The sequence below is a fragment of the Cervus canadensis genome, chromosome X (genome assembly GCF_019320065.1).
Source record: "Cervus canadensis isolate Bull #8, Minnesota chromosome X, ASM1932006v1, whole genome shotgun sequence".
NCBI classification, from domain to species: domain Eukaryota; kingdom Metazoa; phylum Chordata; class Mammalia; order Artiodactyla; family Cervidae; genus Cervus; species Cervus canadensis.
In genome coordinates, this window is record NC_057419.1 from 29,442,334 (window position 1) to 29,461,855 (window position 19,522).

The 19,522-nt window shown below is 40.2% G+C and overlaps 1 pseudogene; it reads right to left on the bottom strand.

Moving 5' to 3' along the window:
- Positions 1–651: 651 nt before the first annotated feature.
- Positions 652–14,597, bottom strand: LOC122435497 (annotated as a pseudogene).
- Positions 14,598–19,522: the final 4,925 nt, after the last annotated feature.

A 19,522-nucleotide genomic window follows, 5' to 3' on the forward strand; every position in this document is an offset into this window, starting at 1 on the left:
ACAAGGTGTGTGTGAGAGAGAGAGACAGAGAGAGAGAGACAGAGACAGAGAAAGAAAGAGACAGATAGAGTCACTAAGTTGTATCCAACTCTTTGTGACCCCATGGATTGTAGCCTGTCAGGCTCCTCTGACCATGGAATTCTCCAGGCAAGAATACTGGGGTAGGTAGCCATTCCTTTCTCCAGGGGATCTTCCCAACCCAGGGATCAAACCCAGATCTCCTGCATTGCAGGCAGATTCTTTACCTTCTGAGCCACCAGGAAGCCCAAAGGAGAGGCCACATCCCTCCAAAAATAGGCTCTTTCATACTCAAAAATAGCCAGTATACAAATATCTTGTGTTTAGTTCCTAATATTTGCAAAGTACTTTGTTCTCGTTGCTGTTCTAGATATACATGTTTGATCAGTGAGGGGTGACAGAAGGCGGAGGTGGTGCTGCAGGCATCTGGTATAAGCTTGGAAGCTGAACGCCACACAGAGAGAAAGACACTCCATCTAAGAGGGCAAGCCAGGCAGCATTCTGCAGCCTGTAACACTGGGCTGGGGAGCGAACCAGCAGAAGTCTTGTCTAGGGCTGGCGGGGTCCAGGTACCCTGGAGGCTCACTGTTCATGGAGGTCATGGGCAGCTGTGGCAAGCAGTGGCCCCTGGGCTCAGCACACATCATTCAGGGCCTTGCGGGCAAACTCAGGCAGGACGAAGGCTGCCCAGTGCACATCAGAATTGCAGTATTTCAGTTACCTCTGTTCCACCTGCTTCGTGTGTCTGCTGCCTCAGGGGCTCCAAGAAGTTGGTGCTTGGATATTTGCCGCACAGCATAAAGCCAATTTAGGATCCCCTGGAGAAGTGCATAGCAACCCACTCCAGTATTCTTGCCTGGAGAATTCCATGGACAGAGGAACCTGGCAGGGTACAGTTCATGGGGTCGCAGAGTCAGACACAACTGAAACTACTCAGCATGCACAGAGGAATGCACATGAAGCCAATTTGGCTATTGGGGTAGGTGGGGATGGTGCACGAAGCATAGCCTATGCCCAGAAAGAGTGATTTGCAGAACTAGCAGCATCTCCTTGATGAGGTCCAGGTTCAGCCACTAACATGAGTTTGTGGCAGCAAAGGATGCCATCCTCTTTCAGGGATGAGCCGGTAATAGGAATTCTTCATGAGTTGGTAACAGGACTTCTTGAAGAGATTCTCAGCAGGGCCCAGAGGGTCTGAGGAGTCAGTGATAATGACATCTAAAGTATCCTGGTTATGTTTCATGGAGCTCAAAACCATCACCCACAGATAGGGTGAGCTTTGAACTGGAGTAGCGAACGGTCATGGGCTTCCCTGGTAGCTCAGCAGGGAAAGAATCCACCTGCAAAGCAGGAGACCCCAGTTTGATACCTGGGTTGGGAAGATCCCCTGGAGAAGGGATAGGCTACCCACTCCAGTTTTCTTGCCGGGAGAATCCCATGGACAGAGGAGCCTGGCGGGCTACATATCATAGGGTCACAAAGAGTCAGACACGACTGAGAGACTAAGCACAGTACAGCACAGTCAATGGCCATGCCCAGCAGGAACTTCTTAAGAGACTTGAATGACATTGCCCTCGGTCTCGCACTGGACCACTGACTCCACAGAGGAATGCTGCACCACTTCCCGCTGGACACCACCATCCTCGCCCCTGAGGATCAGCCCCTCACCTGGATTGACGTGGCCGCAGAGGGCTGCAGAGCAGCCTTTCATCACCTGGTAGGAGAACTCATTCCTCTCAGTGTACTGGATGACAGATGACACCATCCAATGTCATCACAGAGCACGTTTCCATAGCTCTTACTGAGAAACACAAGGATATCCTGGTACCAGGAGCGCTGATGGTGTAACAGCCGCTCCACCTGCAGCTACAGGACCTGGCCGGGATATAGGCTGCAAGTCTCCCAAACTAGCCTTCAGGAAGGGCTACAGGGCAGTCGGAGGTGGGACTCCATGGCTGGCGAGGAGGTGGGGGAAGGGGATATCAGGATTCCAGCTCCGCCGGCACCTCGCTCCGTCCCCACCAGCATCCTAACACCGCCCACGTTCTAACAGCTCCCGCACCCTAACCCCAGGGGTGGGGCGGGACTGCCAGTCAGGGGAGAAATCCAAAGCCTCTTTGCAGACTAGTTTGCTATTTTTCTTTCTCCTAGGTGTTTATTCTAGATGTTTTTTCTCCTAGATGTCAATCCTAAAGGAAATCAGTCCTGAATATTCATTGGAAGCTGAAACTGAAGCGAAACTCCAGTACTTTGGCCACCTGATGCGAAGAACTGAGTCCTTGGGAAAGACCCTGACGCTGGGAAGGATTGAAGGCAGGAGAAGAGGGGGACAACAGAGGATGAAATGGTTGGATGCCATCACTGACTCGGTGGACATGATCTTGAGCAAGTCCTGGGAGTTGGTGATGGACAGGGAAGCCTGGCATGCTGCAGTCCATGGGGTCGCAGAGTCGGACATGACTGAGCAACTGAACTGAACTGAACAGAGACGTTTATTATCATTAACATTCTCCCCCACCATCTCCAGATCACTGTCTCACTTCTATATGACATAATCCCATCCTAACACTTCTGGAAATAGCCACTAGAGAGCACAAGAGGTGCTGTGTCCACTTATCCAGCAAACACTTTTAATACAAAATTATGAAAATGGTATTTCATTACCAGAAAATATACCTGTCTTGAAGAGTTCTGACAAAACATGGTCTACCTGAGGAGGAAATGGCAACCCACTCCAGTATCTTGCCTGCGTTGCTCAGTTGTGGATGTATCTGGTGGTGAAAGTAAAGTCTGATGCTGTAAAGAACAATATTGCATAGGAACCTGGAATGTTATGTCCATGAATCAAGGTAATTTGGCGTGGTCAAGCAGGAGATGGCAAGAGTGAACATCAACATTTTAGGAATCAGTGAACTAAAATGTATGGGAATGGGCAACTTTAATTCAGATGACCATTGTATCTACTACTGTGGGCAAGAATCCCTTAGGAGAAATGCAGTAGCCCTCATAGTCAACAAAAGAGACCAAAATACAGTACTTGGGCTCAGCCTCAAAAATGACAGAATGATCTCGGTTCTTTCCAAGGCAAACCATTCAACATCACAGTAATCCAAGTCTATGCCAAAACCACTGAAACTGAGGAGGCTGAAATTAACTGGTTTTATGAAGACCTACTTTATCTTCTAGTGTGCATGCTTAGTCACTCAGTTGTATCTGACTCTGTGTGACCCCATGGACTGTAGCCTGCCAGGCTCCTCTGTCCATGGGATTCTCCAGGCAAGAATACTTGAGTGGGTTGCCACTTCCCGCTCCAGAAGATCTTCCCAATTCAAGGATCAAATGAGTGTCTCTTCCATCTCCTGTACTGGCAAGTGGATTCTTTACCACTGAACCACCTGGGAAGCCCACAGCATCTTCTAGAACTAACACCAAAAAAAAAAAAAAAAAAGATGTCCTTTTCATCATAGGGGATTGGAATGCAAAAATAGAAAGTCAAGAGATACGCAGAATAACAGGCAAGTTTGGCCTTGGAGTACAAAATGAAGCAGGGCAAAGGCTAACAGAATTTTGTCAAGAGAACAGGCTGATCATAGCAAATATCCTTTCCTAACAACCCAAGAGACAGCTGTACACATGGACATCACTAGACAGTTAATAGTGAAATCAGATTGATTATGTTCTTTGCAGTCAAAGATGGAGAAGCTGTATACAATTAGAAAAAGAAGACCTAGAGCAGACTGTGGCTCAGATCATGAGCTCCTTATCGTAAAGTTCAGGTTTAAATTGAAGAAGGTAGGGGAAAACACTAATCCATTCAGGTATGATCTAAATCAAATCCTTATGATTATACAGCTGCAGTGATGAATAGATTCAAGGGATTAGATCTGGTAGACAAACTGCCCGAAGAACTATGGACAGAGTTGCATAGCACTGTACAAGAGGCAGTGACCAAAACATTCCTAAAGAAAAAGAAATGCAAGAAGGCAAAGTGGTTGTCTGAGGAAGCTTTACAAATAGCTGAGGAAGAAAAAAAAGAAAAAGGCAGGGGAGAAAGGGAAAGATATCCCCAACTGAATGCAAAGTTCCAGAGAATAGCAAAGAGAGACAAGAAGGTCTTTTTAAATGAACAATGCAAAGAAATAGAGGAAAACAATAGAATGGGAAAGACTAGAAATCTCTTCAAGAAAATTGAAGATATTAAATGAACATTTCTTGCAAAGATGGGCACAATAAAGGACAAAAATGGTAAGGACCTAACAGAAGCAGAAGATATTAAGAAGTGGCAAAAATACACAGAAGAACTATACAAAAAAAATCTTAATGACCCAGATAACCACGATGGTGTGATCACTCACCTAGAGCCAGACATCCTAGAATGTGAAGTCAAGTGGGCCTTAGGAAACATCACTGCAAACAAAGCTAGTGGAGGCAATGGAATTCCAGCTGATCTATTTAAAATCCTAAAAGATGATGGTGTGAAAGTGCTGCACTCAATATGCCAGAAAATTTGGAAATGTCAGCAGTGGCCATAGGACTGGCAAAGGTCAGTTTTCATTCCAGTCCCAAAGAAGGGCAATCCCAAAGATCAAACTACTTTACAATTGTGCTCATTTCACACACTAGCAAGGTGATGCTCAAGACCCTTCAGGCTAGGCTTCAGTAGTATGTGAACCAAGAACTTCCAGATATACAAATTGGAATTAGAAAAGGCAGAGGAACCAGAGATCAAATTGCAAACATCTGTTGGATCTTGGAAAAAGCAAGAGAATTCCAGAAAAACATCCACTTCTGCTTCATTGACTACACTAAACCCTTTGACTGTGTGGATCACAACAAACTGGAAAATTCTTAAAGAGACAGGAATACCAGACCCTTATCTGTCTCTTGAGAAACCTGTCTGCAGATCAAGAAGCAACAGTTAGAACCGGACATGGAACAATAGACTGGTTCAAAATTGGGAAAGGAATACAACAAGGCTGTATGTTATCACCCAGCTTATTTAATATCTATGCAGAGTACATCATGCAAAATGCCAGGCTGGATGAATCCAAAGCTGGAATCAAGATTTCTGGGAGAAATATCAACAATATCAGATATGCAGAAGATTCCACTCTAACGGCAGAAAGTGAAGAGGGACTAAGATCCTTCTTGATGAGGGTGAAAGAGGAGAGTGAAAAAGCTGGCTTAAAACTCAGCATTCAGAAAGCCAATATCATGGCATCCAGTCCCATCATTTCATGGCAAGTAGAAGGGGAAAAAATAGAAGTACTGACAGATTTTATTTTCTTGGGCTTCAAAATCACTGCAGACAGTGACTGCAGCCATGAAGTTAAAAGACGCTTGCTCCTTGGAAGGAAAGCTATGATAAACCAAGACAGCATATTAAAAAGCAGTGACGTCACTTTGATGTCAAAGGTTCATATAGTCAAAACTATAGTTTTTCCAGTATTCATGTATAGGTGTGAGAGTTGGACCATAAAGAAAGCTGAGACCTGAATAATTGAAGCTTTCAAACTGCAGTGTTGGAGAAGACTCTTGAGAGTCCCTTGGACAGCAAGGAGATTAAACCGGTCAATCCTAAAGGAAATCAACCCTGAATATTCATTGGAAGGACTGATCCTGTTGCTGAACTCCAATACTTTGTTCAGCTGATGTGAAGAGACCCTAGTGCTGAGAAAGATTGTAGCCAAAAGGATAAGAGAGAGGCAGGGAATGAAATGGTTAGATAGCATCACCAACTCAATGGACATGAATTTGAGCAAACTCCAGGAGACAGTGGAGGACAGAGAAGCCTATCGTGCTGCAGTCCATAAGGTTTCAAGAGTCAGACACAACTTAACGACTGAACAACAACAGAATAAAATTACAGTCTTAACTATGAAGATGAAAAGCCTTATGAACTTCCATTCACCACTGCATATCTTGACCAACTCATAGTCAGTGTTGTGAAGACCAAGACAATGTCATGAAGACCAAAATGAAGACCATTTTGACCTGGACAGAGTACTTTGCCAAGGATGTAGGACTCCCTGTGTTAAAACTGGGAAAGCAGTTGCAAACTAGTGGGTTTGATCAAGTGAAGACCAATTGAATGTAGTGGAAACTGCTACTGTCAAGAAAATCAAAGCATCTTACCTCCTTTCTGCTGGAATATACCTTTCTCATTAAACTTTAAATCATTAATGATTTCTTCTCTTACTACATAATATTGCTTCCTACCTGGTGCTACTATCTCCTCAAAGCCAAAATTTTGTGAACTCTAGTTTTCTTGTTATTGTTGTAGCTGTTTTGACTAAAAGCTACTAATTTCTTTTTAAATGGTCATCTTCAAGACTCTCTCTGAACTATTTTATTTAATGATTCTTTTACAATGTAATCAATAGATAGGTATTCCATGATAATCTCTGGCATCATGGTACCATGATTCCATTTCCCTCTTCTTCATCTCAACAATGAAAGTAGCTGGAATTTTGCTGACCTTCTCATAACAGTTGCACACCAATTACATTTATCTTACTGTGACAACAATCGATATTGTTGCCCTTTCTTGATTAGAAAATGGAGGCTAAGTGGAATCAGTGACTGGTATAGATTTTAGAGGGCTTAGTTTGTGGCTCAGTTGATAAAGAATTTGCCTGCAATACATGAGACTGCCTGTAAAACAAAAGACCCTAGTTTGATCCCTGGGTCAGGAAGATTCCCTGGATAAGGAAATGGCAACCCATTCCAGTATTCTTGCCTGGAGAATCCCATAGACAGAGGATCCTGGCAGGCTACAGTATATGGAGTCACAAGAGTCAGACATGACTTAGCAAACAAACCAAGCCATAGGTTGTAGAACTAGTCACAGGAAAAGCCGACTGCCTGCCATGGCCTTCTTTCCATATTAATAATGACTCTCCATTTTCTAGCCTATCTGTCAAATATACCTAACATCTATAAGCACAAAAGAAATGTGACCTAAAGTTTGTAGATTAAAAGATCTACTGGAAAACGTTTTCTCAGCCCTGTCTTTTGTATAGCTTTGATAGTTTCTTGGTTGACTTTTCTAATTACTCTCATGAGATCATAAAATCCAACTCTCTGACGGAATGCTATTGAGTTGCTTTCCTTTATTTTCACCTTGGATGTGTCATTTGTGTTTTAAATGTTCATGGTAAGCATTACTCAGAATGTATATTCTCATAATATTTAAAAAAAAAAAAAAAAAAGCAAACATTGTCAGGGCCTGAAAAATGAGGTGGGGAGAAACAGCAGTCCTGAATTTTTTTTTACTCAAAGCACCCATGATCATAGATTGAATTTCAGACCACCAAACCAAACAATTTTTCTTCAAAATTGAAGTTAAAATCCTCTTTATTTTTTCCTCTATTTGCCATTCAAGGAAAAAAATATGTGCTAGTAATCCATAATTCACTTTATTGGAAGAAATTTCTTGGGAATTATATTCTAGAAATGACTAGTCGGGCAATTTTAGATTCTATAATGAAGTCATTTCAAAGGAATTTTCCAAATAAAACTTTCTCACTTTGAAGAATGGCATTGCTTTAGTCCAATTCACACAATGAAAAGAAAATAAAAGCCTAAAGTTAATTCTGTAAGAATACAGGAATACATGCAAGCTTTGATACAAACTAATGGCATGCAATCAAGACACAAACTTGAACAGTTTATTGAGCAAAATGTCTGCAAAGTTAAAATATTCACAGAGACAGTAGCTACAAATATGAAGAAAAATATCAGAACAAAAATCACTGAAAGACAGACTTATAGTTCAGCTTTAACTGCCTACAGGGAAGTTTTTATTTGAATTCAGTTCATCCTAGAAGATTCCAAACTGGGAGTTCACTGAACCCTAACTTACAAAGAGAACTGACAGCCAGTCAGGTACATTTCACTCCAGTCAGTTAGAGCTGATGTTGCCTTCATGGATTTATGCTACTCCTGGGGATGTGTATATCTGTCTATCTGTACAGCTCACCCCAACGTAGGGAAATGAGTATAAACAATATAGATGTCCAAACTACAGGTATAATGCATGAGTTATTAACAACTTTAACTCCTCAGTTTTATTTCTCATAAGTGTCTGGCTAGATTTACACTATCCAACGGTTGTTGTAAGAAACATGCATGTCCCTAACAATTCTCATAACATGCCTCCTTATTTAACATTGTTGCTTTAAGATTTATAAGCTATATGTTGCTCAAACCAGTATCCTATTAAACTGTAACTTTAAAAGTACAACAAAACGCATGGCTGATTGGCAAAATGAAAGGTCTTGTAGCGGCAGGAAATTTTTTCCATTTTGTGTGAAAGTCTTATGCATGTGCAGAGTGCAGCAGCCAATGTTTCTGGATCACCATTGTCCAACTGATCCTACCTATATGTAAGTTATCCACAATAATCTTCAGACTTGCAATGTAAATAAAGAAAATATAGTATGGCTTGTAGGTACATGGGAGAAAATTCTATCACGTTTCTGCAATATATATTCCATACAAGAACAGTATGTTATTATACCTCAGACTCATTAATTGGTGTTTAGAAAAACTCATTAATTTTTACCTGTGTGCTATGCTTAGTTGCTCAGTTCTGTCTGACTCTTTGCAACCCCATGCACTATAGCCCGCCAGGCTCCTCTGTCCTTGGGGATTCTCCAGGCAATAATATTGGAGTGAGCTGCCATGCTCTCCTCCAGGGGATCTTCCCAACTCAGGGATCAAACCCAGTTTTCACGTATGTCTTTCTTCTATATTTAGTGTGTATGAGTGATGGTGCAAACTTTGAACTCAGTAAAATATTTTATCAATTATACTCATCATTTTATTCCCTACTATATGTAGTATTTTTTTTAAAGCTGCTGTTGTTGTTCAGTTGCTAAGTCATGTCCCAATCTTTGTGACCCTATGAACTGCAGCATGCCAGGCTTCCCTGTCCTTCACTCTCTCCTGGAGTTTGCTCAAACTCATGTCCATTGAGTCAGTGGTGCCATCCAACCATCTCATCCCATGAACAGTATGAGAACCCCATGAACAGTATGAAAAGGCAAAAAAGCTGTTGCTTAACTTTTTCCTGTATCTATCAAAAAGAATGTTGATCATATTTAGATTTTTAATATTTCATATCTACTTGCTACAATTGTATCTTAGCCTGTATTGCTGTTTCATTTCTATTTCATTTGATTATATTTTGTTCATGGCTACTAGAAGATGATTGTATACATTAGATAACGGGATCTAATCAACTTTCCATTTGATAACGTATGTCTGTAAATGTGATTTAATTACTTTTCCATATGATACATTAGGTCAATTGTCTGACAGGACCACACAATATTCTTAGCTAAATATATGTATTGTATTTATTTATTTTAAATTGGAAGATAATTGCTTTACAATGTTGTGTTGGTTTCAGCTGTACAATAACATGTATCTACTATGAGTATAATTATATCCTCTCCCTCAGGGCTTCCCTGGTGACTCAGCAGTAAAGAATCGATCTCTGGGTCAGGAAGATCCCATGGAGGAGGGCATGGCAACCCACTCTAGTGTTCTTGCCTGGAGAATTCCATGGACAGAGGAGTCTGGCAGGCTATAGTCTATAGGGTTGCAAAAAGTCCGACACAACCGAAGCAACTTAGTGTGTACGCACACATGCATTCCCTCCCTCTTAAGCCTCCCTTCCACCTCCCTGTCCCACCCCTCTAGGTTGTCACAGAGCACCGAATTGAGTTCCCTGTGCTATACAAATGTATCCCAGTATTCTTAGCTAAATATATTTTAATTACATTTTAATTCACACTTAAAATATAGTATAATTAAACATATAGTATAATTTCCAGTATACTTCTATGAGTTTTGAAAATGCATACCGATATGTAACCATCATCATAATCAAGATACAGAACAGTTCCAGCACTCTCCAAAATTACATTATGATGATCTTTGAAGTCAGTTTCTCCCTCCAACCACTGATCTGTATGCTATTTCTATAACATTGCCTTTTCCAAAATATCACACGTCATCATATAATATAAAACCTTCTCAGTCTGGCTGCTTTCATTTTGCATAATGAAACACGCAGATCATGTGTGTGTGCTGTTTGATATATTAGTAAGTTTCTTCCTTCATTTTAGCTAAGTAATATTCCAGTTTATCCAGTGACTAGTTGAAGGACATTGAGTTGTTTCCAGTTTTTTATGATTATGTAAAGCTGTTGAAATGTGTGTACACATTTAGAGGTAAATATAAGCTCACATCCTGTGTATGTGTGTGAACTCTCTTGTGTCCGACTCTTTGCAACCCTATGGACTATAGCCCACCAGGCTCCTCTGTGCATGGAATTCTCCAGGCAAGAATACTGGAGTGGGTTGCCATTCCCTTCTCCAGGGGATCTTCCCCGACCCAGAGATCTAACCTGCATCTCCTGCATTGCAGGTGGATTCTTTATCACTGCTCCACCTGGGATGGCATTACATCCTTTAGGTAAATACAATTACTGTCACATTTCTTAAGTGCATGATCAACATCATAAGAAACTGCCCAGCAGTTTTCCAAAGTGTCTGTACCAGTGTGCACTCCAACCAGCAGTATAGAAGGGTTCCAACTGCTCTACGTCCTCTCTAGTACTTGATATGGTCTGCTTCTTTTTTTAAATGTTAACTATCATGATAGATGTGTTAGGGAACCATTGACCAAAACTACGCACGTTGGCCAGGCACGATAATAACTGCTTGCTTGAGTTTGCTCACAACAGTAAGTCCTGATAAGGAACACGGAACTGACAAGCTACCATCAGCCAGAAGAATTCAGAAGAGGCCAAAAGGAGGGAAGATACATTAGCCATTAATAACATGTCCTGCGAGCCTCCCAGAAACCCTCATGCTAGAATCCAACTTGGCTGAGAGGTGCAGACAACAACAGGAAAGACCCTGAGTCACACCAAATAGGGGCACAAGCATACTAGTCAGAGACAACCTAGAAACTAAGCCCATTACCCTAAAACTCAAGAGACCTCCTGGGTTCCTTTACCCTGATGCTCTCAGCCCAGCTGCCTCTTCCCAATAAAATTTTGCTTTGTCAGTACATGTGTCTCCTTGGACAATTCATTTCTGAGTGTTAGACAAGAGCCCACTCTCACCTGGAAGGGGACCCCTCTGGTAACACATGTTGTAGTATCTCACTGTAAATTTTTAAATCGCTTATTTGAGATATAATTGATATAAAATAAACTAAGTAGTTACCACAAAATAAAAAAGTACAACAAAACATAGCTTTTTCATTTATAAACCAATGAGTACCATTTGTATGGACAGTGCTTAGTAAACTGAATAAGATAAATAGGTGTTTAAAGATCTACCTTTACACCTCTGGTGCACTTTGTGATCAGTTTAAGAGGGAATGCTATCACAATCACTTGTGAAATAGTGTCATCTAGTCATTAAAGGCATCAGGTGCTAACTTTCCTAGAAAAATGGCCTTATTAAAATAGACTGAGGAGCTATATTGTATCATGAACTTGGAGTGGCCCATTCTACATTTAATTTAACATATCTAAAAATATCATAGAGCTGAAAGGATATTCAAATGAAATAAATACTTACTTTCCATTTGATTATTATAGTAATCTATCACTTTGAAATCATGATGCAGTGTTTCCTATCAAAACAAGGTTTCTGCTGTACTTCAAAGATTACAGGTGAGAGTAAAATATCCTTCATGTTTCACATATATTCCTATCATCCACTAGGAACCTATTTTTATAGGTTTATTTATATCTTTGGGGTAGAAGAGAGCAAAGTTATATTATTGAAGTTGTAAAATTGAAAGAAAAGATTTGATGATTTTAGCATAGTATTGAGAACTATTTATTGGTTTTTGGAAAAATTATTTTTATATGTCTTCAACTGTTAATAATGCATACTGAACTATTTATGGATGAAATATGATGAATTTGCTTTAATATGAAGTGAAGTGAAGTGAAGTGACTCAGTCGTATCCAACTCTTTGCGACCCCATGGACTGTGGTCTGCCAGGCTCCTCTGTCCATGGGATTTTCCAGGCAAGAATACTGGAGTGGGTTGCCATTTCCTTCTCCTCTATATTCCAGGCTAATAAAAATGGGTGGGATAGATGAAACAAGATTGGAAAGATGTTAATCATTGTGTAAATTGGGTGATCAATTCTAAAGGAAATCAACCCTGAATATTCATCGTAAAGACTGATGCCGCAGCTGAAGCTCCAATACTTTGGTCACCTGATGCCAAGAGCCAACTCATTGGAAAAGACCCTGGTGCTGAGAAAGATTGAAGACAGGAGGAGAAGGGGATGACAGAGGACGAGATGGTTGGATGACACCACCAAGTCAATGGACATGAGTTTGAGCAAACTCAGGGAGATAGTGAAGGACAGGGAACCTTGGCATGCTGCAGCCCATGGGCCTGCCAAGAGTCAGACACGACTAAGTGACTGAACAAAAATTCATTGTGTAAACTGGGTGACAGTTACATGGAATTGAGTATATTATTCTACTTTTGTGTGTATGTGGAAATTTCTGAAATAAAATTTTAAAAATTGTTCTTATCATAATTAACCCTACCTTCATGAGAGTTTAGGAAACATGGTTCAGTGATGTACATAAACTTTATGTAAAAACACCATTTTTACACCAATTTCTAAATCCAAGCATGAAAAAATGACCTTTAAATGACATTCTATCACAAATACAGAAGTGCTCCTAATTAGTGCAAAATCAGCAAGAATATGTGAGAGCGATTCTTGACGTGATTTAACCAATGTTTTTATGTTTCAAAAATAGTGGGAGAATCAAAGGATCAAATTTAGGCACAGGTTCACTGATACGAATCAATCATCTATTTAGTTAGAAACATACTAGAGGCTGGAAAACATACAATATAGTAGACAAGACATTGCCCCCCATTTGTCAAAAAGTTTTCATATCAGCAGAGCAGACAACATTAGCACACACCAAACAGCAGAGAGTTGAAAGCTGAACTGCAGGGTCCAAGTAGTAATTATAAAGGAAATTATCAAAAGGAGAGCTTTGTGAAGGTCCCACATAAGAGATCAGAATTGAAATGGTCATTTTAAAATGGATAATGTTTGGGGAACCAGGAAAAAATATTATGTTGCATGTAGGGAGTTTAACACAAGCAAAAATATTTTTTTAAAAAAAGAGTCAGCATGGTATGTAGATATTAAAGAAAACATGAAACCTAGAGCAAGGAACAGATGTGAAGGAATAATAACAATGACAACAGAAATAATAATAATAACAGACTCTGTGCAAGGCATTATTCTCAGTGTTTTACATATATTTACTCTTATGAGTATATATTATTAATAATAGCCCAATTTTGCAAATGAAGAAACTGAGGCACAGAGAGATTAAGTGATGTGCCCGAGGTTTTGAACCCATTCTAGTTTCAGGATACATGTGTTGACTCCCTTGCCACACTGCCCAGTGGGAAATAGGACTAGATAGTTTGGGATCAGATAATGATACCAACGATATAGGTTGGGCTTCCCAGGTGGCACTAGTGGTAAAGAAGCCACCTGCCAATGCAGGAGACATAAGAGACTTGGGTTTGATCCCTGGGTAAGAAAGATCCCCTGAAGGAGGGCATGGCAACCCACTCCAGTAATCTTGCCTGGAGAATCCCATGGACAGAGGAGCCTGGCGGGCTACAGTCCACAGGGTCACAAAGAATTGAACATGACTGAAGCAACTTAGCACGCACACAATGTTGACTCCTCTTCCATCCTTACTTCAAATAGCCACTACTTTCACGGACTATCCAAAACTGTTCGGCCTAGAAGTTGAGAGCTAATTTTGATCTCTCAAGTGAAAGAATCAGAAAACTGTGGCACTAAGTTTAAGGAACTTGGCTGAAAGCAAGTAATTTTGTGTTGGATCAAAGAACTAAAAACCCGAAGACTGTTGGTCTGAACACCAGACTTCACATACAAATGTACACTTCTTCTCTCAGAACTATAATTCCATAGGCTGAAACTGGAAGTATGTGTAACTGAATCCCAGCCATCTGTCTCACATCTAATGACACAGTTCAATAAGTATTACACAATAATTTACAGCCTGTTGTGTTTTTTTTTTTTTGCATGTCAAGCAAATAAAAATAAATAGGGCAAGTATTTCTCATAATTTTTTTCATTATTGTTCAGCTTGAGATAGAAACCCCACCATTTAATTAACACTTGGAATAGATTCTGGGGCCCAGAATAAAGGTATAGAATCTAAGATTATGATTATTAATAGTCTCCTCTCCTCATACTTTTCCTGTTACCTCTGACCTTGTCACCTGATGCATTCTCATACCTGTTGACTGAATTGATTATTTTCACTCCTTTATTATCTTTGAGAAATATTACATTATCCTCCCAAATCCCTCCCCCCACCCTGACTCCTTAAGTCCAGAATTAACTCTTGTGGAATGGAAAGCTTTTGCATTGTCATATAGGAACGACTTTCCTGAACTCAGGTCACCAACCTTCTCGGTTAGCCAGAGACTTTCCTGGTTTGGGCACTGGAAGTCCGGCATTCAAGAAAAAGCCCTCAGTCCCAGGCAAGGCAGGACAGCTGGTCACCCTAGTGCCTGGCACACCATCTAAAAATGTTGGAGAAAAACAGATGTGCCTGTCTCAATAAAGCTATTTGTGTATCTACACGTTGTTTAATGAAACAAACTGAACATGTGCAGGTGAGAAAAAAATAGAATAAAAAGTGAAATGCTTCCTCAGCCTTCTGGAGAGACATGTAATCCTAGCATGAGAACTCTTGCCACTTGGAAGAGAAGTGAGCCTTTTCCTTAAACCTGATATGGTCTGTTGATAATCAGCTACAAGAAGGGTAAAAACACTTCCTAGTAACTTCTCAAGTTGCAGTAACACTAGCTATCATGCCATGCTGGGGAAGTAGGATATCAATTTACCTGAAAATTGAACTAGCTCTTAATTAAAACTAATTAATTTGTTAATTTTTAACAATTAACAATTGGTTAATTGTTAACTAATTGTTGTGTTCGTCCAACACAGAATTTCTTTATTGTAGTGTACTGGCCCTGACCCAGCTTTCAGAAACGATAACAGTTTAGCAATATTTTCTTTTATTGCAGTTGAAAACCCAGTATTAGTGTTCAAGCAAAATAACTGACATTTATTATTAAGGTATTCTCTGAGAAAGTCACAATTTTACTGAAAGTGAGACCAAAAAAAAGGGGAGCTGGTATTTGAGTAAAATATCTTCCCCTCAAATCCTTACTAAGAGTGTGGGCATGATTTCTCAACGCACACTCTAATCTCAAAAATACTTGAGAAAGGATCTACAAGTCAGTGTTCCCCCTCAGAAAACTTTAAGGGACCATTTTTCCCTCTCATAGACACTATATTTGTGGGACAGCCAGGGATGAAATTAATTTTATGTTACAAACATGCAAAGATAGTTTGAAGACACTTCTCTTTTCTTCAAAGAGAAGTTGTTTGGAGGGCCTGATGATAAACAGCAAATGTATTTTAAAATTGCATTTCATTTGCAAAACGTGATAGGTAATTAATTATTAATTCTCTAAGAAGCCCCCCCTCCAACTTGAATAAATCTAATGAAAATGAAAATCATGCCAATCAGAACTGGATTTTACATTGGAATTAATAATTTATTTTATTTGCTCACTATAATACAGGGAAGATGACAAGAAAAGTTAGTATATTTATAAAGAAAACAAAGCAGAGGTAGTACATTTTATCATTAGAGAACTTTCCCATAGAGCAAAAACATTTGAGATTAAAAATTTAAATTATGCATCACACTTTTGTAAATGCAGAGCAGAAGTTAAAGACAGAAAAACTGGTTACTTTCAGATTTATATGTCAAAATAGAAAGTTGATGTGTAATATTGTTGGGGTTTTTGTGAGAAGGCCTTAAGCTTAGCAGGCTGAGGTGATGAATAATTTTCTTAAGGATACATAGAAAATCAGCTTCTATACATTCCTTGGCAAAATTTCACTACAGATATAATGGGAATAGCAGTTCAAAACCAAACCAACCAACCAACCAGAAAAGCTAGGAAACAGACAAGAACAGGGGTGAGGGCAGGAGGATGGTTACTTTATTTCTGATGTTTTGTTATTTTCATATATTTAACAATGAAAGCTATTACAAATAGAACTTAATGTCCCTTCTTGCACCCTATGTGCAGACGGCAGTATTGCTAGATAGGGCAGTATCCTCCCTGGGGCATCCTATTCTATGGCCTTTCAAGGACAACCAGAATCAGGAACTCATCATGCTCTTGTGATTCTTATACTTTACACTGGGAAGTTTGCCCTTCTAGATCTTCACGTAGCTGGCTCCTCATCAATTCAGTTACCACTTCTGTATACAATATGGGCTTCTTGGTGGCTCAGTGGTTAAGAATCTGCCTGCAATGCAGGAGCTACAGGAGATGCGGGTTCGATCCCTGGGTCAGGAAGATCTCCTGGAGAAGGGAATGGTTATGCACTCCAGTATTCTTGCCCGGAGAACCCCATGGACAGAGGATCCTGGTGGGTTATAGTCCATACGGTTGCAAAGAGCCAGACACAACCGAAGCAACTTAACATGCATGTACTGCAAATTTCATTATAGAGTAAACATATTTGCAATGAGCAACTTAAATTATGGGGCTTCCCTGGTGGCTCAGATGCTAAAGAATCTGCCTGCAAGGCAGGAGACCTGGGTTCAGTTCCTAGGTTGGGAAGATCCCCTGGAAGAGGGCATGACAATCCACTCAGTATTCTTGCCTGGAGAATCCCATGAACATAGGAGCCTGGTGGGCTACAGTTCATGGGGTCACAAAGAGTTGGACATGACTGAGCAACTAAGCACAAGGGACACAACTTAAACTATAAAACACAGCTTTTTAATATAAAAAACTCCCCTCTCCCCTGAGTCATTCTTCAGCTCATCGCCTTGCTTTGGTTCCTTCATATTGATTGTTTAATCTGTAATCTATCATTTATTCATTAATGTATTTATGATATCTATCTCCCTCCCCCATAAAATATAAACTCCATGAGTTTGGCGATTTTTGTTAACAACTCTATTCCAAATACATAAAAAGGTGCTGGGGACGTAGCTGTTTAGTTGTTAGTTACTCAGTTGTGTCCGACCCTTTGTGACCAATGGACTGTAGCCCACTAGGCTGCTCTGTCCATGGGATTCTCCAGGCAAGAATCCTGGAGTGGGTTGCCATTTCCTTCTCCAGGGGATCCTCCCAACCCAGGGATCGAAGCCAGGTCTCCCACGCTGCAGGCAGTTTCTTTACTATCTGAACCACCAGGGAAGCCCGGGGATGTAGTAAACCCTCAATAAATATTTATCACGTGGATAAACAAACCAAGAAAGAAGGAGCCATTTGCATCAGATCTGATATTATTGCTCCATCCAGAGTGAGAGGCTCTCTAATATGATGCCTACCAAACTAGTAAAGGCCCAGCTTTCCTTCCAGAAATGATATCATTTTAGTCCTTTATTCTAGTGGTGCGAAGACTCAAAAAAGAAACTCTAGAAAAGAATGTTCTGTAAAGGCAGTGTTGTTTTGTATTCTTTTTCTAAATATAAGTCAGCTAAATTCTTGGAGTGACCTAAAACAAAAAAAATGCAGGATGATGCTAGTTGCACCATTATTTAAGCCAAAAACAGACTGTTACAGTGAGTAGAGTGAGTTTTATCCCTGAAAGAAAACAAAAGCTAGTTCACTATGTGAAATGTTCTCTTCAATAGTGATGCTGCCTGCTGACAGAGTTTGTTGTTAACAAGTATTCTGTCTTACATCCACATTCATCAAAGAATTGAGCCCTGATCCCACTGGGAGAGCCTGTGAAATGATTCTCATGGTCCAACACAGTAGGGAAATGCTGCACACTCTAGCTTTTTCTTAAAGACTCACAAAGCATATGGGGACATCATAAAGGTTTTGAGAAGTCCTACATTCAAAAGCCTTTGAATTTGTTTCATCCATGTTTCCCAAATTTTGACTGATCCATATGAAGGGAGTCTGAAAAACCCACTGTGGGAGAAAAAAGTTGGTGGTCCCCAGTATTGATTTGTTTACATGTTTTGTTTATAGTGAGTGACAAACTCCTAGTGGGACAGTTAAATAGTATACAAACTCATTAAGACTGTGCCAACATCTAGACCTTTACTGAATAAATGAGCAATGGCTGGGTCATTTGACAAGATACTTATTATTCAGGTTTCTGGAATAATCTTCTAGCTCTTTAGCCCCCAAATTGCCCAGGGACTTAATGTGGTTGAATTCCTTTATACCTAGTTTGCAGTTCTTCAGTCACAGCTATCAGGGACAAGAAGTTGTTTTCAAAATATGAGAAAATTTGGCACAGCTTCAGGGGGGATATGCATGAAGCAGGGAAAAAGGAAGTCAACACACCACCAGTCAGCCTGATCAGCTGTGTCACTCCTGAGGTCAATAAGTGACAGATATTGCTGTCAGACCACCCACACAGTCAGATAATTTGCTGCCCCCCCTTCCCCCACCCAGAGGGGGACTTCTAAGGAACCCACAAATGACCAACTTCATGGAGTTTTCTCTTTAGAGAGTAACAAGGTTTTCCTGTAAAGAATGCCAAAAGAATTAGTCTTTTGTCACGTGTGTTTATTTCTCAAGAGGCTTTTAAGGCCTTGCTGGTCTGTAGCTCAGTGTGACAATAATGCAGGATGCATTTTTTTTCAAGGGGAAGTCAGCCTTCAAAACAGTGACATCCTGGACCACTTCCAGAGAGATTGCAAAACTTACAACTGTAGTACTAATAGACATCAATTTCCCTCTGGTGGTGGCCTGCTAATTTAACTCACCAAATAAACAAGGAGGAGAGCTCTTAAGCCTTTATTCTAGTGGTCAGTACATTTGCTTTTAAATATGGGTCAGGAAAGGGTAAATAACACCTTTTATCAATGGGAGATCGTACAGCCTTAGACAATTGTAAAGATTATTTTGAGTATTGTTGGCACCTGAGTCTTGAGTTCTGGGATTTATGCAAATTCTGCTTGAGGTTAAAGAGAATCTAGTATCTCAGGTCTGCCTGTGTGGTTATATTGATGTCTCTAAGGCTTTATTTCATGCAGAGTCCCACATTCTATAGGTTAAAATGATGGTTTGGTCATTCCTTCAAATGTTGAGGCAACTACATTCTGCTGTGCTTTGTAAACTTTACTGATTCAAAGACTTCTTGTTCAGAACTCTTGTTTTTCATGTATGAACCTGATATTGTTTCCATACCTACTAAACATTACATCTCTGGTGATGAATAGCACTATCATCTCTAAGTTATCTGGTTCCTCTAGTTTATGGAAAGGAAGATTGCTACAACATTAATTCCCTTAACCACAAAAATGTGGATATCTAAATATTATTAAGACAGGAAGGTTCAGAAGTCAGTTCACGGCAATCAGCATGCACAAGGAAGGTTG